We start from the raw sequence: 17,457 nt of genomic DNA on the forward strand, positions 1-17,457 counted from the left end.
CTTATGTGCTAGTCCCTTTGCCTCCAACTGAATTACCAGTCATCTCTTCAGTGTCTTCAGACTCGGAACATCCAGACGGTCAAGGCTCCGATACCGAATATAAGCCCTCTGGAGACGATTCACCTCAGCCCTTCTCTCAGGTTGAACTTAATGATCTGATTAGAGATCTGGGCCTTTCGAAAGAGGCAGCTGAATTGTTGGGCTCCAGATTGAAAGAAAAACATTTATTGGCCAAAGGAACCACTTTTTATTGGTACAGGAATTGAGAAAAGGACTTTGTTCAGTACTTTGAGAAAACGGAGAACCTGGTCTATTGTTCTGATGTTCCCGGATTGATGAGCAAATTTAATATCACCTACGATAAAGATGAATGGAGGCTGTTTAAAGATTCATCGACAAGGAGCCTGAAAGCTGTCCTTCTTTATCACGGAAGCCAGTATGCATCTGTACCAGTTGCACACTCGGTACATTTACAAGAATGCTATGAAAACCTGGCTCTCGTCCTCAACAAAATAAAATATGCCGACCACGGTTGGACCATTTGCGGTGATTTGAAAGTTATCTCCATGCTTCTTGGTCAACAAGACGGATATACAAAGTTCCCATGTTTCATTTGTGAGTGAGACAGTCGTGCAAAGACTCAACATAGGGTCAAGTAAGAATGGGCAAAATCTTGAACCAGGCACCAAGAATGTGATTCGGAACAGCTTAGTTGACCCAAAAAAGTATTGTTACCCCCGTTGCATATCAAATTAGGTGTAATGAAGCAATTTGTCAAGGCTATTCCAAATGAAGGAGATTGTTTCAAATACCTGGGCAAAATGTTTCCAGGTTTATCTGCAACCAAGTTGACAGAGGGAATCTTTGTTGGTCCAGATATCCGCAAGCTCATGAAGGATAAAGACTTTGAGACTAGCATGACAACAACGGAGAAAGAAGCTTGGGTTGCCTTCAAAGATGTGGTCAGTAAATTTCTGGGAAATTACAAGGATCCTGACTATAAAGCAATTGTTATGAATATGCTGGACAAATTTCAAGCGTTGGGTTGCTCCATGAGTGTCAAACTACATTTCCTTCACTCACATGTGGACTATTTCCCCGAAAATTTAGGAGCAGTCAGCGAAGAACAGGGTGAAAGGTTCCACCAAGATATTAAAGATATGGAGCACAAATATCAAGGACAACGGGACAAGAACATGCTCGCCGACTACTGTTGGATGTTAACACGAGAGAGGCCTGAGATTGCACATAAAAGAAGAACGTCAAAAAGAAGTTTCAAAGGCAAAAGGGTATGTACGTAAATATAAACTTTGTTTGTGTTTGGTTTTGTTGTTTGTTCAGTTTACAATTTGTGTCAAACGTTCATGTACACATACATTACTCCTCGTCGTCAATCATCTATTTTATGTACGTTACCTTAATAAACACAAATGAACATAATACGTTGGTGCTTTTTTTCTAGAAACTTCACCATAATGGGATGTTAAAAGTATAAACGCAAGGGAACTTTGTGTTTTTCTCTCGACCAGAGGTGTCTTGTGCGATCTGGCAACAGTGGTTTCCTTCCATTTAAACCTATACAAAATAAAATCAATTGCTAATAAATCAATTTGCATCACCAAGCATCGCTTTTACATAGATTTAAATGGATCAAAAACACTGTTGCCAGATAGTGCATGCAAAATTGTTCGTGAAAATTCCTTTTTACATAGGATTTTAGCAAAAATATCGATATCGATTGTACAAAAAATCCTGACGTGATGGAAAAAAATGGAGGTCATTTTCGAAATCAGCACACCCAATAACATAATACTCAGCGTACACGTCTCTTGTATTTTTCAATAACTTCAATTTCGCAGGCCTGTATTATCGTAGAATTTTGGCAATCATTGTCACACGAAATTTGAACCTTCCTTAAAGTAATGAGCACCGTTCGGATTTTGAAAAAAGTTATTTATGTTGAAAAAAGAAACCTAAAAATTGTATTTCGCAAGCATGCATGCTTTCCATGGAAAACACATTCTCCGTTGATAGAAGCGACAGTATGTATCATAGACTAGTGAGAATGAATATAAAAGTACATTGGAACCTACCTAAAACTAATCAGCACAATTTTCATTTTGAAACAGTCCAATTTATTGGCAAAAATAAGACATTTGAGGTATCTTGCGCAAAACTCCTCGTTTCGCACGCATGTCTCCCTTATCGCAGAACGTGAAGACATCCTTGCATTCTGACATCACAGGGAATACTTTCATTGTTATGGCCTAAGTTCTTAAGTTAGGATTGTTAGGTTTAGTTCTCTTAGTATAAGTATAATAATACATTTACAGTGCATTTATGCTAAGAGAACCGCTCAAGATTTTGAACTCCAAACTTAATTAACATAAGAAAATAACAGTTCATTATATCAATATTTCCATTAGTTCTGAGGTAGTAACTTTGTATTGTTGGTATGCAAGAGTAATGCTTGTAAAAATAAACAGCGTAATATCAGCTGTGCAGTCTAAGCAAGCTATAAAACATGTAGTGTGGAACTTTACTCTTAACACTTGTGTTCAACGTGTTGCTAAGGTATGTTGGCATCAACTTCCTATTCAGTCTGGCAACTACTCTGAAGATGAAAAGAACATTGGACGTTGTTTGTGTGATCATCGATACATTTCATTCTGAGAACAATACTTATAATAAAAATGGAAGACAATGGCAACGTAGCAAGAAAAACCAGCACACGGTACAATGATACGCTTATTCTACACATTGTACCTATGTTTTCTTGCCTATCGTGCAAATACACACTTGTCTGTGTTAGTACATTGAAACGTCCAATTGAACCTTATAAAAATGGCTGCGACTATTTTCACCAGGTGGTGAGAATAGCATATGTGGGTATTTTCACCAGCAAAATAATTACCTACATCATCCATAACATTGTATTTTATCTTAATTATTATATTAATTGACAGTGTTACTGAACGTACTGCTAATAAGTTATTTTAAATTAAAAATGAGTATGACTCCTACCATCACCAGGTAGTGACAAGCAAAAGTGCTAGACCTGAAATTACATCATCAGGTGTTTGGAACTATTAGTTAGACTTTATAACAAGATCTGCTGTTTTAAATTTTACACGTTAGACGAGGAAGGCCTATGTGGTTAGATTATGTCAGGTTAGGTTCCAATAGCATAAATACACTGAAAATTTACTATTCATTTTAAGTAAACTAAGCTTTCCAATGATTTATAACATGTATTCCTTGTAGTAATGTCTGTTGGAAAGTCTTACCGAACTATTTACCAAAGTAATTTTGATGCTAATAGCCATAAACCTGACCTGGCCAACCTAACAGCAAAAACATTTAGGAAAATAATACTCCATCATACTTATGTCGTGTGGCTTATTAGCAGCACCAGACCATATCAGAACATCATGTAATATTTTTTCAAGGTGTGAGAGAAAAAGTACTTGTCTCCTGCACGAAAATATATCAGGGTGGCTACAAAAAAGCAGAAATGAAATTCTGTGACTTTTCCAGGTTTTCCAGGACAAAATTTACAATTATCCCTGACAATTACAAACTAAACGAAATTGATGTTTTTGAAAGTGGAAATAATAAACTCATACAGATCCAGGTATGGATTTGTTAAGTACCAATATTATCTTCTATGAAATTGACTTAATTTCTCTATACTCTATGATTTGAATTCAAACTGCAAAATAGTGAATTCGGAAAATTATTACAATTCACAAGCTAGGGAAGCATTACGAAATGTTATCATACGCAGTAAGTTTAAAATAAAATACTTGATTAATTTTAAAGTTACGACTAAATGAGATTACAGTGAAGAGTGATTAAGAAATATATTTTGTAATTTATCAGTCTCCTTATCCATTCTCGGTATTATATGTTGATATTTCCACTGAGGTTTGGAACCCTCTGCTTGCAAGAACCATGAGTGCGGACTCATTTTTCAATGTATAAAGCTACTTCTCTCTTCTCTGTAAAGCAAACAACTTAACTTTTGCATATAAGTGAAACAATTGAATTGTACAAAAGAAAGTGGCATATTTCCTTACATTGTCAATGGGCTGTCTGCTTCAGTACAGTATATTCAAGTGAAGTACTGTGAAACTGACAACAGGCAGTTATACCAGCAATCGTGTGAGGTGTGCAGACCTGATGTTGTGAGTGATAGTATGCTCAGAAGATGGTGCAGACAATTCACAGAAGGTCAATCGAATGTGCACAACTCCATACAGCTGAGTACACATGGGCCCTTTGCATCACCTCAGGTGAGAGATCTTGGACCACTCCCTGTACAGCCCTGGCCTTGCATGTACCGACTTTCATCTCTTTGTTCAACTGGAAGAGGTTTCTGGCAGGACAAGGATTTGACAGCTTCACTGCGGTAGAGATAGTTCCAGTCCTTGCTGTCAGACACATATGACATGGTCATACAAAATTTAGGCTATGCTACGACAAATGCCAGAACAACGGTGGTGATTATGCCAAAAATTAGGTTAGGAGTCACTGTTACTAATGCAATAAATTATTACTGATATTTATCTTTTATTTATGCCTAATCGGTAGGGACCTCGATTTTTTGATATTTTTTAAAATTGATGTAATTTTTTATTATTATTTATTTCTTACTATTCTAAGTTATTTTTCGCAAAATTCACATTTTCATTTTAACACATTTTCTGGTAAATACCTGAAATTATACCTTCATGGTGTTTTTTTAAACTACTGTTTCAAATTATAAGTCACATGGCCTAAGCATCTTAATGAGGGTTTGATATCTTGGAAGTTATTTTCGGAAATTTATTTTTCATAATCCCTTTTTAATTTTAATGTAAGGGCTTTAGACAAGGGAATTTTCCCCATTGATACTGAAGGGTGCATAATGACCATAAATGGAAATGCACCCAAAAATTTTAAATCAAGCAATCTCAAGTGGCAGATACTGATATATTATGGCACCAAAAATTGGCATTATCTTTTTTTGGATTGTTAATGTTAAGTTCCTCAAAATTTGCATTTTTATTTTAGCACATTTATCTGCCAAATATACCAAAAGTTATACTTCATACTTCCATTGTGTTTTCAAACTATTATTTTTCTAAATTGTATAGATCGACCACACGGAAAAAAACCTTGGGACGAAAAGTCCCCGTGCAGCTCTCCCGTCTTCCCTCCACCTCGGGCCATAAGAAAGCATGGTCCACTCTCCCCCTCCCCTACTCGCGTGGATACGGTGCACAGGAGTCGCGGGTCTGCGCACGTTGTTTTGCTCGTGGTTCCACTGTAGGTCACATGGTCTACGTATTTTCGTGACAGTTTGATATATTGGAACAGATTTTTGAGCAAGTAAAAGTAAAGTACTCTCCTGTGCTTAGCACCAAGCCATGAAGGCATCTACGAGGTGTGGAGTTAGGGCCCTACACTTACTTGTTTACAGCCGAAAGTGAGGGTGATGTTATCAGCACCACAGTCCTGGCTACCTTTACCCCCCAAAGTTTCTTCCAGGTAGCCACTTGATACAACGCTGGGTGGTAGTTTGAACAGGTGGAAAATATCCCGGTTCTCCCCCGCAGGGAATCGACCATGGGTCTCTCGCATGCTAGGCAGACACCCTAATGACTGAGCTTTATTATTTCTCGCTCGACAAATGCTGATGGTATGCACTTAGCTTAGTAATTCGAAACACATCTCGAGCGAAAAATACTGAAGATGCAGCTCCCATGTGACGGTAGATACGCACTCCATCTCCTGTTAGAACCCTGTCACGTTGGTGTGTGAAACAAATTTTGATAGAAGTTTAAAAAATCGTGGGAAATACATAATTTAATGTGGCTGTCGGAATTATTTCATGTATAACAGACATTATACTTTACTCTTGAAAAAAAGTTTGGAAAACTTGCATGTTCTATGTACACAGTATGGCACATTTTGTTTCCTTAATCCTATAAAAGACAAGAATGTTTGACTTCACGGAACAATTCTCATTTTATGCCAAATGTGCATTAATTCGATATTTTGAACAGCAAAAAATTTGTCCAGACATCATTGCACATTCATAAACACAACTTCGCAGCAATTAACATTTTTCACGGTTTTCGCGTTTGCGAAAATTCAAGGTACCTACTAATTTTTGGGCACCCCTCGTATAAATCAGTAGATGAAAAGTGAAAATTTAGCAGGGCTGGCAGAGAAGAGTCAATTCTTGAAGAAAGTGATATGCTTTTATGATTGAAGGATTCCAGTAAATATGATTAAAATATTTACGTATTTAATTTCATAATATTGGACATTAACTTCACTCCGTGAGAGATTAATGATCATCTCTCACGAGTTTAAACAGACAGGACAGAGAGTGGCGTTCATTTCATTGCAATACTAGTGTTGCAGTAAATTTCAGGTTGGGAGCATGCACTTGCCAAATTTTTATAATGTCCACCACTGTACATTTGTTTCACTTTTTTGTGCTCGTATATCCCATTTTGTTGGATTCTTCTTGATATTTAAAAATAGTGCAATGTCATTGTAAATGTATGTTAACTTGTACGAAACCAGTAATACGTCAGGATGATGAAAGAAAACCTTCGTAAGCACTCCTACATTAATTAAGGTGAAGTGAGCCAGAAGAGTAATAAAATTCCGGCAGCATATTTGCAGTCTAAAGCTCTTGTTTATGCATGTGATTCTTGTTGGATGTTGCAGACTGAAGACATCCAACAAAAATTAATTCCATATGAGTGCCATGCAAGCAATTTCTACCGCATGTTGTAGTGAGATATTTGTCGAGTGGCGATATTCGACAAAAATTGCATTTATCAATGAAGTCTATTTGTTTCCATGCTCCTTCAGTTTGTCCAACAAAATGCCTTACTACGACGTCCGACAACTATCGGACGGTGCCACCCGCTCCCATCCCCTCTATCTGTTGACAGTTCTGTCCCCTTACTGCTCCCATAGGGACAAGAAAAAATTATAATTCAATGCATTTTCCACGTAATATTTAGAGGTTTAACACATTTCTCTCTCTCTCTGTCTCTTTACTCCTGCAATCACTGGTTTCTGGCACCATGGTTGTGTTGTGCATAAAAGGGGCCTAAAAGTTGAGGCCGAAACTTAGCAACAAGATTTCTTGTTCCCGTGCAGAGTTCTATAACGATATCTTAAGAAAAAAAAGTCAATGAAGACAAAATTCCCTGATTTTTTTTGACACCTCAAATTCCCTGACTTTTCCCGGTTTTCCAGGTCTGTCGCCACTCTGTATATGCACCCCTATAGGGGCATGGGCAGGATTTTATTTCAGGAGGGGCTCAGCCCTTGTCAACAACGAAAACAGGCATCTAACTGAAGGCGAAAAAGTGAGGTTGTGGGTTGAACTATAATTAATTTCTAGTAATTACCAATTAGGTTAAGACTTTCCAACAGGCACTTCCTACAAGGAATACAGGTTATAAACCATTGGAAAGCTTAGTTTTCTTAAAATGAAAAAAACAAATAGGCATTCGGTAAAACTTTCCAACAAGACCTTCCTACAAGAATACATGTTATAAATCATTGGAATGCTTAGTTTTCTTAAAATGGATAATACATTTTCAGTGTAGTTATTCAATTACAACCTAACCTAACTGGGCCTCCCAGATGGCTCAGTGGTAGCGTCGTCATCTTGTAATCAAGGGGTCCTGGGTTTGATACCTGGTGGAGGCACATATTGGTTCGGATCCCATTTCAGTATGTAACATTGTTATTTGTACACTATAGAATTTCGGAGGAAAAAAATGTCATATCTACTAGTAAATATAATCATTTTCATATGTACCTGGAAATTAATGTTAATGAAGGTTTCACCAACAAATGTCAATAAAAATGTTATGTTCAAAGTGTATAAACAGAACATATAATCTGTGTGAAAAGAGAAAAACACACTGTTTCATGCAACATTGTTATTCATACAGGCAAGAGTTTCAATCTTCCTCGCATACAGCACCACCGCTATTCGGGCAAATTCGTTCAGTTTGCAACTTCATAACAAGTTTGAACATTCCCTCAAGCGGAATGCTGGCGTAGGTATTGTTGTAGGCCTATCCTCTATCTATCAGCGTGTTCGAAATGGGGAAGGTGAAGGAACTTAGTTCCGATCTGCAGGATGTTATTATAAATTTGGCTCTTAGAGGTTATTTGTTAAGAAAAATTGGACAAACAGTCAATAAATTTCACTCCACAGTTCAATACATAGTAAACAAAGTTAGAGAGGAAGGTTCAACACAGAATGTGCCAAGTAAACCAAAAGAAAGACGGTTGAATAAACGTGATGAACGCTTTATTTTAAAAACAGTGTGAGAAAACCCCCGACTAAGTGTTCCTCAGTTACAACCACCGTTAGTAGAAAATGTTGCTGGCAAGATCATGTCCGATCACACCGTCCGACGTGCCTTGTGGAAGCATGGAAGAATACCACGAAAGAGGCTGTATGTAAATAAGGTGAATTGCAGGAATAGATTTTCATTCGCAAAAGAGCACATCCACAAGGACCAGGAATTTTGTGATAGTGTCATATGGTCAGACGAGTCCAAGATTAATATATACGGGTCAGATGGGATAAATAGGGTCTGGAGAAAATCAAATACAGACCATGATGGTAAAAATTTACTATCCTTCGGACACCTCTGTAATTTTTTCGTTTCGTCAATTTTTGACATTCGTACTTACGTATCTGCTTCACGGAACATTCCTGAAGGTGTATCAACGTTGTTTTGATGAAAGTAAGAGCAATTTTTCACATTACCAGTACGTCTTTCTGGTAGGCCTTTTCGCTTACCTGAGACACAATATGGCAAGTACACCTTCCCACATAATCGTGCGTCGTGCTTGTCTTTTGTCAAATTTTTGACATTCGTACTGATGTATCTCCTTTGCGGAACATTCCTGAAGGTGTATTGACGTTGTTTTGATGAAAGTAAGAGCAATTTTTCACATTACCAGTACTTCTTTCTCCTAGCCTTTCCGCTTGCCTCACACACAATATGGCGCATACACCTTCCTACATAATGACGTGTTGGTCTTGTCTTTCCTCGATTTTCAATTGTTATGCAGTGTTTCAACCTTTGGAACCCAAGAAATGGCCATGAACAAAGTTCATCAGATCTATTTCTTTTTCGCGTTCAAAGAAAATTGTAACCTTTCGTGGCGCTATCCGTGAATCGTTTTTGGGGCTACCCATCCTGGAATAAGTAGGAAACATCTAGACATTGCAAAATAAGCTAAAATAAGGCATTAGTTTTCGGAATGGAAACTGTCGATTTTCGCGAATTTTTTTGTTTAACAACCAAATAAACACAGTCATAAAAGTTTTGCATCACCTGAGAAGTGATGAAAATAGCGTCCGCAACATGCCGAAGCGGACAAGAACCGATGAAGCAGAGCTCATTGTGCGAAGTAACGCAGCCGTGCGCAAGGCATGCCTAGGCGTACAATAGAGCAGTTTGATCCGGCCAGGATCATCACGCTACTGCAGACTGGCATGTCACAACGGGCTGTTGGAGTGGCGCAAAGCGATGTCTGTAGGACCTGGAGGTGGTATACAGACAAAGGAACAGATGCAGATCGTCAACGGACAGGTTTTCCATGGGTCACACCACCAGCACAAGACCGCTATGTACGACTCTCAGCTCGGCGACAGAATACCATGATGGCAAGGAACGTCACTCATGCCCTCCAGGCAGCCTCTGCTGTGCGTGTGTCAAACCAAACTGTCTGTAACAGATTCCGAGGAAGTGGTTTACGTTCCAGAAGACCTCTCCGGCACCAGTACCTATTGCCACGACACCAGCACGAATGTGTGCATTGGGTCCGTGCACATCGAAATTGGGTACCCTATCATTGGGCTCATGCGCTCTTCGCCGATGAATGTAGGCTCTATCTAAGGCCAGATTCACGAAGAGGACGGGTGTGGCAAGGCCCTGGACTGCAAGAGGGGCTTCGTGGTGTCCAGGGGGCCCATCCATACCAAGGAGGAGGAATCACAATATGGGAAGGGATCATGCTCAGACGTCGGACGCCCCTAATTCCAATTAGAGGGACACAAACAGCTGTTCGTTATGTCAGGGACATTCTCCAGACGACTGTGGAACCATTTCATCAGGAAATTGGTGACGAATTTGTCTTGGTGGATGACAATGCCCATTCACACCGCACACAGATGGTGCACGATTATCTGCAGACGGCGAATATCCGTCACATGCTCTGGCCAGCGCAAAGTCTCGACATGAATTGCATCGTATATGCATGGGCAATGCTAAAAAATGCCATTGCAAACCATCCTGTGGCTCCCTCCAATCTTCGTGAAGTTCTTCTTGCGGCACAGGATGAATGGGATCGCTTACCGCAAGATCACCTTGATCGTCTCATCCTCAGTATGCCACAGCGTGTTCAAGACCTTCTTGCAGCCAGGGGAGAACACACCAGGTGGTAGGCAATGTTTCTGATGGATCCGCTATGACGAACAGTCTTCTTGTGAGAGTTCTTTGTTTTTTCGCCTCCATCATCAATTGTGCCATTTTAGTTTCAAAAACATTGCTGAGAAAATTGTACGTTTCTTGTTCCCTTTTCATTCAACATGTCTTGTGCTTCATCTTTTGTATTCTCACTGTGATTGTCAATAAACTTTGTGCTTCATATATATGTCATTTTCCATCCTGATGCAAAAACTTTTTTGACTGTGTTTATATATATATATTCCTGATACTACCACAACACCAAATTTTAACTATGTTTCCTAACCTAACTGAACTAACCTAACCACGAGCCAATGGTTCGTGGGGCTAGCATCAATGGTTTGTGAGGCTAGCATCAATGGTTCGTGGAGCTAGCGCCACTGGTTCACAATTATTTCCAATTTCTAGATCCTGATACTAACACGACACCAAATTTTAACTGTTTCCTAATTTAACTGAACTAACCTAACCACGTGCCAATGGTTCGTGGGGCTAGCGCCAATGGTTCGCAATTATTTCCAATTTCTAGATCCTGATACTAACACAGAGGCGTAGCGTGCATGTAGCCGCTGTTACCGCAGGTAACACCAAAATATAAAGAATTGAAGAACCCGTCTTAAAATATTATTACGTACATAAACTGGTAATATTGTCGTAAAGTAAACATTGCAGACTGACATTTTTTCTGACACCGGCAAAAGCAAAGAGGAGGACTGATCCGGTACCCTCCACAGGCAACATGAGGAAAGGGCCCTGAGCCCATTCAAGGAAGACTTCGCGTTGTGGCAAAGACTGACCGCAGGAGGAGGAGGTGGGTTTATGGTATGCATGTTTAGCTGGCGCAGTTGCCGGTGATCCTAACCGGAAACATACCAGTGTTGGCATATTCAATTGACAGAAAAGAGCTAAGTCGCCTAATCGGGTCTATCTTACTCTGAAGGTGTCCAGTCACATTGGGGAACGATGGCGCAGTGGTAGCGTCGCCGCCTTATAATCAAGGGATTCCGGGTTCGATACCCGGTGGAGGCACAAGTGGTTCGGATCCAACTTTAAACTGTCCCGATTAGCATTACTGTTCATGAAGTGGACTTAAATCGCCAAATCAAAATTTTAAAAAATCAAATCACACTGGGGCAAAAGCAAACTACCAAGTGATATTTTGTATTTACACTAAATATCAGCGATTATGAAAGTCCTCTTTGTCCTTCTTCGACATCATGGGCGAGAAGGAGAGGAGAGGGATGGGTATGGTCAAGGGGTCCGCTGTCCTTCTAAAAATGTCAACCTAAAATTCTATATTTCACACATATAATATTATTTCGGTTACAGGAATTTGTGATAATTGTTGATAATACTGATTGAGATTGACATACGTTGTCGCAGGAATGCAATAATTTCGGATTGAAGCAATGTTTATGAGGTGGTAGAACTGTTTTTGGGTGAAAACAATACTTACAAGCATAATTTCCCGATTGTTATCTTAGCACGCTCTGAAGTGTCAGGTGTCGCAGGTTCGAATCCTCAGCAATATATGGTTATTTCAATGTTCGTTGTTATTATTTTACTTACATAATTATAAAAATTAATAATTACATACACAAAGAAATAATAATTTTATTTCAATAATTCACCATGCATCCTCATCGTCACGATTATCCTATAAAGCGAAAGCCTTAAAGGTAGCAAAGGACGTAAAATATACGAAATAGTAGTGGTGTCAGAAATTAGATTTCAGTGGATTTAGCGAAACATGGGAGTGGGAGTAGTTAGGAAACAGATGAAGACTACATCTACTCTACATACGTCTTATTTGAAATGAAAAGTTTCACGATTTGGGCAAATCTGGTTTCTAAAGAACTAAGATGGCAACATTAGTAGAACTGGACTTCTTGCAGTTTCGGAAGGAAATACTGGGAAAGGGCCGATGCTGAGAGAGGAGGGGGCAAGGAGGGTGCTTCATGTGTTACAAAAGTAAACAACGGTTTGTGGGAGGGACTGTGCAGTGGGAGTTTTGTGACTGGTGTCTTTCGTCTTTATGTTGTTTTCGGGCATTGTCAATTAATTAATGAAGCTTGCTCCGAGTTCCGAGGTGGCGGGTTCATCCTATCTGAACAGTGTGTGTAATCGTGTGATAGAATATATTTTGAAGCAATCTTTCGGTTCGTTATTTTGCAAAAAAAAATCGAAATTGTGGCGAAAGGGAAGCCAAAGCCTATTTTGAACGATTTAAAAACCAAGTCGTCTGCTGGATATGACCAACATTTCAATGTTTCGTGGTATAACGACTATCCGTGGTTATGTGGATGTGCGCAGTTGTCGAAACTCTTTTGTTAGCCATGTACTCTATTTTCGGGTGAAAAAAAAAAGTGTCGAATTCAGATGTGGATAACGTGGACCATGACCATGACGCACCCAAAAATTCAAATTCAAATGAAAAACTTCTCTTTATGACAACATCATAGAAGTTTTTTGATTTGATTGATTTTGCTTCGCTTGTGCCACTTTTGGCTAATTTGCGAAGATGGGAATGAGTGATGATATTATTAAATTGATGAATAGACATCACAAACGCCATGCCCAAACTAGGTTTCGAACCCGGGATCCCAGCATCATATAACTATTTTCAAAGTCGGATTGATCTGCTCTATAAGTAGCCTTCGATGTTTCTGTAAGTATCAAATTACGTATTATTCTGTCAACAACCAATGTTTGCGATTTCACTTTAGTCCTTATGTCAACATTTTTTTTCCTGATTAATAACTTTACCAAAATCTAGTATTGAATTGCATACGTACCAGATTAATATTATATGAACTACTTGGAAGACATTGGGGGGGGGGGGGGGCATGAGGTGGGGAGGCGCCCAAGTCTCCCTTAAATGTCCTACTGATAACCGGTAACACTTTTAAAAATCCACGCCACGCCACTGTACTAACATGACACCAAATTTTAACTGTTTGCCTAACCTAACCGAACTAACCTAACCACGCGCCAATGGTTCGTGGGGCTAGCGACACACCATCCTTCTAACTCTTGTTGCAAACGCAGACAGTTCGAAACACTGGATACCCAATGAACATGAACAAAACACAATCACGACGAGTGATACATGAAGAAAAAAAAAAAGATGATGCGTGATGGTGTACGCGCCAAACGCTATTCTCCGTCGGAGAATTAATTTTCAACGAAGAACATGAATTTCAGCTATGAAACATTCCCACATCACACAAAACACCTTTACGATGTTCGACAATGCTACAGGAACTTATTACAGTAAGTAGTTTTTCTGTAAAAATAAATAAATGTGTCCGAAGGATAGTAAACTACACTTATTTGGGGGCAGGTGAATCCGGCCAATTTCTAACATGCCTTTAACATGGACTCTATAGAGAAAGCCAGGGAGCCAGAGCGGGGTGGAGGCGGTGCCGCGTTAGCGGTTGGGGTGGTAGGTCAATCACACCAGGGGCGGAGCCCGGAATTGGTGGGAAATTTGGAAATCGAGGGTGTAGAAATAAGAACTCAATTTAGATTATTTTGCTATTTCCACATGTGAGCGTCAAATTATAACTGCAGATTCGTGATTAGGGGGCCAAAATTAGCGAGTATGCCGAATTTCAAACAAAATGGAGAAATTCCCGGTATTGTAAAATCGCTCCACTTTTTCTTTTATATTACCTAAAGTTGATTTCAAACATCAATTCGCCTTGTCTAACATGTAAAATTCAAAACAATAGGTCTTGTTGGAAAATCTACCCAGGCATTCCCTGACTAATATGTGAAATTAAAAACATCAGAACTAATTTTAAAGTCTTGGGCCTTAACCCTCCCCCTAGTTACGATCGCATCAACTACTAAAGAATACACTGATTCATGTAGCACGCCAGGCCAGGTGTAAATTACGCACATGCAGTTTAAAATCTGGTGAAAATAGCTCAAAAGCTAGATTCACCACCTGGTGAAAATAGTCACTCCGTATAAATATACTAAATGACAAAACTCTATCACTTTTTCCAAGCATCGGTAAAGTACTGATAATTACCGCTGGCACAAACCTGTCTTGGCATTAATTACAATGCAATAACACACAAAAGTCGTCAATAAACTTTGCAGTAACAAACAAGTATAACCTATGTGTTTCGCTTACGTTTGTCACTTGTTTCTTATCATTCTTCTTCTTCTCGTTCTCCTGGCCCTATCAACCTTATGTTGATTTTAGCGAAAGTACAGTGTACAGCCACCACCTTCTCAAACTGGAGAAAGCCGAAGGGCTTCTTCTAGTCACGTGAGCGACGTCATCATCTGTAGGCGAGACAGCCGCCATGTTAGATTTATTTGGTGGAAGTAATGTTGGACCTTTTTAGTGAATGTGTAATTGCAATGCAATTTTAAGAAATGCAACGTAGTTTAAGTGAAGTGTGAACGTACAAGAAATATGGTCTATAAGTGTTGAGTACCACAGTGTAGAGGAAATTATGATGAGAACAGCAAAAGTAATGTATTTAGATTTCCTCAAGATGTTACTAAAAAGAGAAATGGATTAGGGCAATTCCACGTAATTTTGTCCCTACGATCAACTCCAGAGTAAGTAACACAGATTTTATACTTATCAATAAACTTGAGAAATAGCTTAGTTCACAATGTAAAGATTTAATGTGCACGAAATAGGCATCTTACAAACTCTTAGCCCATGTAGCACACATTGTTGGGCCAACGTTGGGTGATTGTCGGCATGGTTGGGAAGTGGTTGGTAGTTCTTGCCAACGAATATCTTACGTTGGGCCAATGATTCACATTGTTGGCAGACATGGTTGTCAATTACGCCCATATTGTAGGTTGGCCCAACATTGCAGTCAAGGTTTGGTACAGTGTCCAGTGACGTTATGCCAAACGAGAAAGAGGGAGTAAAATTCCCCCTTTCGATCAATAAGACCCTACAGTGAGCTAAGAAAAATTGAATTCTGTTTAACGTAAAAAAATGTGCAAAAGCAATCACTTAAAGTGAAAATGACTTGTAGAATTAGATATTTCCAGAGCCTGAACATTTTCCGTTCCGAAAATTTCCCGACTTCCGGTCCCGAATGTCGGAATTCCCGTCCTGACCCAAAAAATGCTGTCCCGCACACACCTCTAAAAACAATCACTCGACTTAGAAATAGCGTGTAAAATTCGAGTTTTATGAAGTGTCGGGAAAAATAAAATATTTCTCGTCCCGAAATTTTTCCGATTTACTAGGGAAATGGTGAATTTTCCCCGTCCCGATCAGAAATTTTCTGTCCCGCACTTACCTAATGTGAACGATTAATGCGAATTCAATTTCTATTGCGCTACAATGTAAAGCTTAGGGCAACCAAATGAAGAACGAAATTCTTTAAGGACAAAACGAGCCTCGGGCTGCTGCCGGAAAATTATAGCAAAGAACATTCTGAATGAATGGACATTTCCACTTTGACATGAAAAACGTTTTAAATCCATTCATTTTACAGATAATGGCACAAACATGAGATGTGCAAATTATCTCGGCGATATTTGTTTCGGTTCTCGAGAAACACGCCTTCAAACACCGCTGAAATTCACCTACTACGTCACGGATTTGAAAACGTCCTCTCCACAGACAGGAGGTCCTCTGACGTCATCACTTAGAAATGCGTGCAGGCGGGGCTTCTGCTCGTTCCGTCAACTTATTGTAGCATGAGCCGCGGAAGCGACAGAAAATTCACTTGTTACTGTGTAAAACAAGTATCTTACAACTTCCAGTGCAAAAATCTGTGCTCCATTTCTTGGAGATGAATTATGCCCTAGCAGTATAGTAGTATTTACTGTAATTCAGCCACTCGGTAGAGGGTTTTCCCATTAGGGTGACAAAGCAAACCTTGTAACAGTCAATGGCTGAACACGTGAACAGCCTTGTTCATTGCGAATACATAGGTTAGTTCTGACTGGCAAGAACTTAATGTTATAGGAATGCCTTTTCTGGAATTACAGTTATTTTCGTCATAATATTTTCTTCACAAATTTTAAGATAATACTTTTAGAACACACGGGTTTACACGCCAATTTCTGCAATATAAGAGGTGATACGGTATAAAAAGGTACGGTGAGTTTTTAAATTTCCTGCAGTAAATGACAGTTTTCTTCAGTTAATATATATATATTGCAAATTTTTGTATTTAGCCTACTTTTACGTCGCTTTTCCGTTCACTTTGTTTAACCGCAACGATGAGAACGCATTGTTAATTTATTATGTATCATCTCTAACATCACATTTCTTCCCACTTTTGGCTAATCGTTACAATGAAGATGAATAACTACAAGCCGTATTCGAAGTCGGGGTGCAGGAGTACACCCCCCCCACACACACACACACACTACCACCAACTGCACAATCTAAGTATCACCCAACCTGCCATGATAAGAGACGAACTTTTTCTTCTGTCCCATCTCATTTCGAAAACATTCACTTGTCCCATCTCATTTTATGCCTCATCTCGTGAGCAACACTAACATTCACAATATAAGCATCCCCCTAGCTGTCCCCAAAGTCTCGAGCAAACATCCTTCCATGTAACAATTTCCAGTTCAATGAAATGTCACTCACAAGGAAACATGCCCAGGTCGAGAGTCAAACCTGGAACATGCAACTTCCGCAGATAAATCATGAATTTTGTGTATAATAATTACAACACCAGTTCATTCGTGGTAATTCTGAATCTGCAGTTTGGTTTGCATATATAAGCAGGATAATATTTAGTTTTCGAGGGCTGTACCGTCGAAACGAGGAGTCAAAAATAATAATAATAATAAAAAAATATTAAGAAAGTTTTTTTGTATTTATAATGATAAGCCTCTGCATACGTTGTTAATTCTATATTTTTCTAGACTTGAGACGAGAACGAGAATTGCCCTCCCAAACCGAGACGGATGTTTATAAATTGAGACGAGACTGTCA

At 39.2% G+C, this 17,457-nt stretch overlaps 1 protein-coding gene across 5 annotated transcripts in view; it reads right to left on the reverse strand.

The window, feature by feature from the left end:
- Positions 1 to 14,743, reverse strand: part of LOC145985785 (transmembrane protein 192) — a 41,066-nt gene extending 26,323 nt beyond the window's left edge. The window contains exon 1 of one of the 5 annotated variants that reach the window (XM_083119864.1): positions 14,656 to 14,743. The gene's annotated coding sequence lies outside the window, so the exon portion shown is untranslated. Of the gene's footprint in view, positions 1 to 2,766; positions 2,788 to 14,550 lie in introns of those variants that run through there. The other 4 variants (XM_083119862.1, XM_083119863.1, XM_083119865.1 and 1 more) reach the window with 4 other exon arrangements.
- Positions 14,744 to 17,457: the final 2,714 nt, after the last annotated feature.

Source organism: Lepisma saccharinum, chromosome 3 (genome assembly GCF_977018435.1).
Source record: "Lepisma saccharinum chromosome 3, izLepSacc3.1, whole genome shotgun sequence".
NCBI lineage: Eukaryota > Metazoa > Arthropoda > Insecta > Zygentoma > Lepismatidae > Lepisma > Lepisma saccharinum.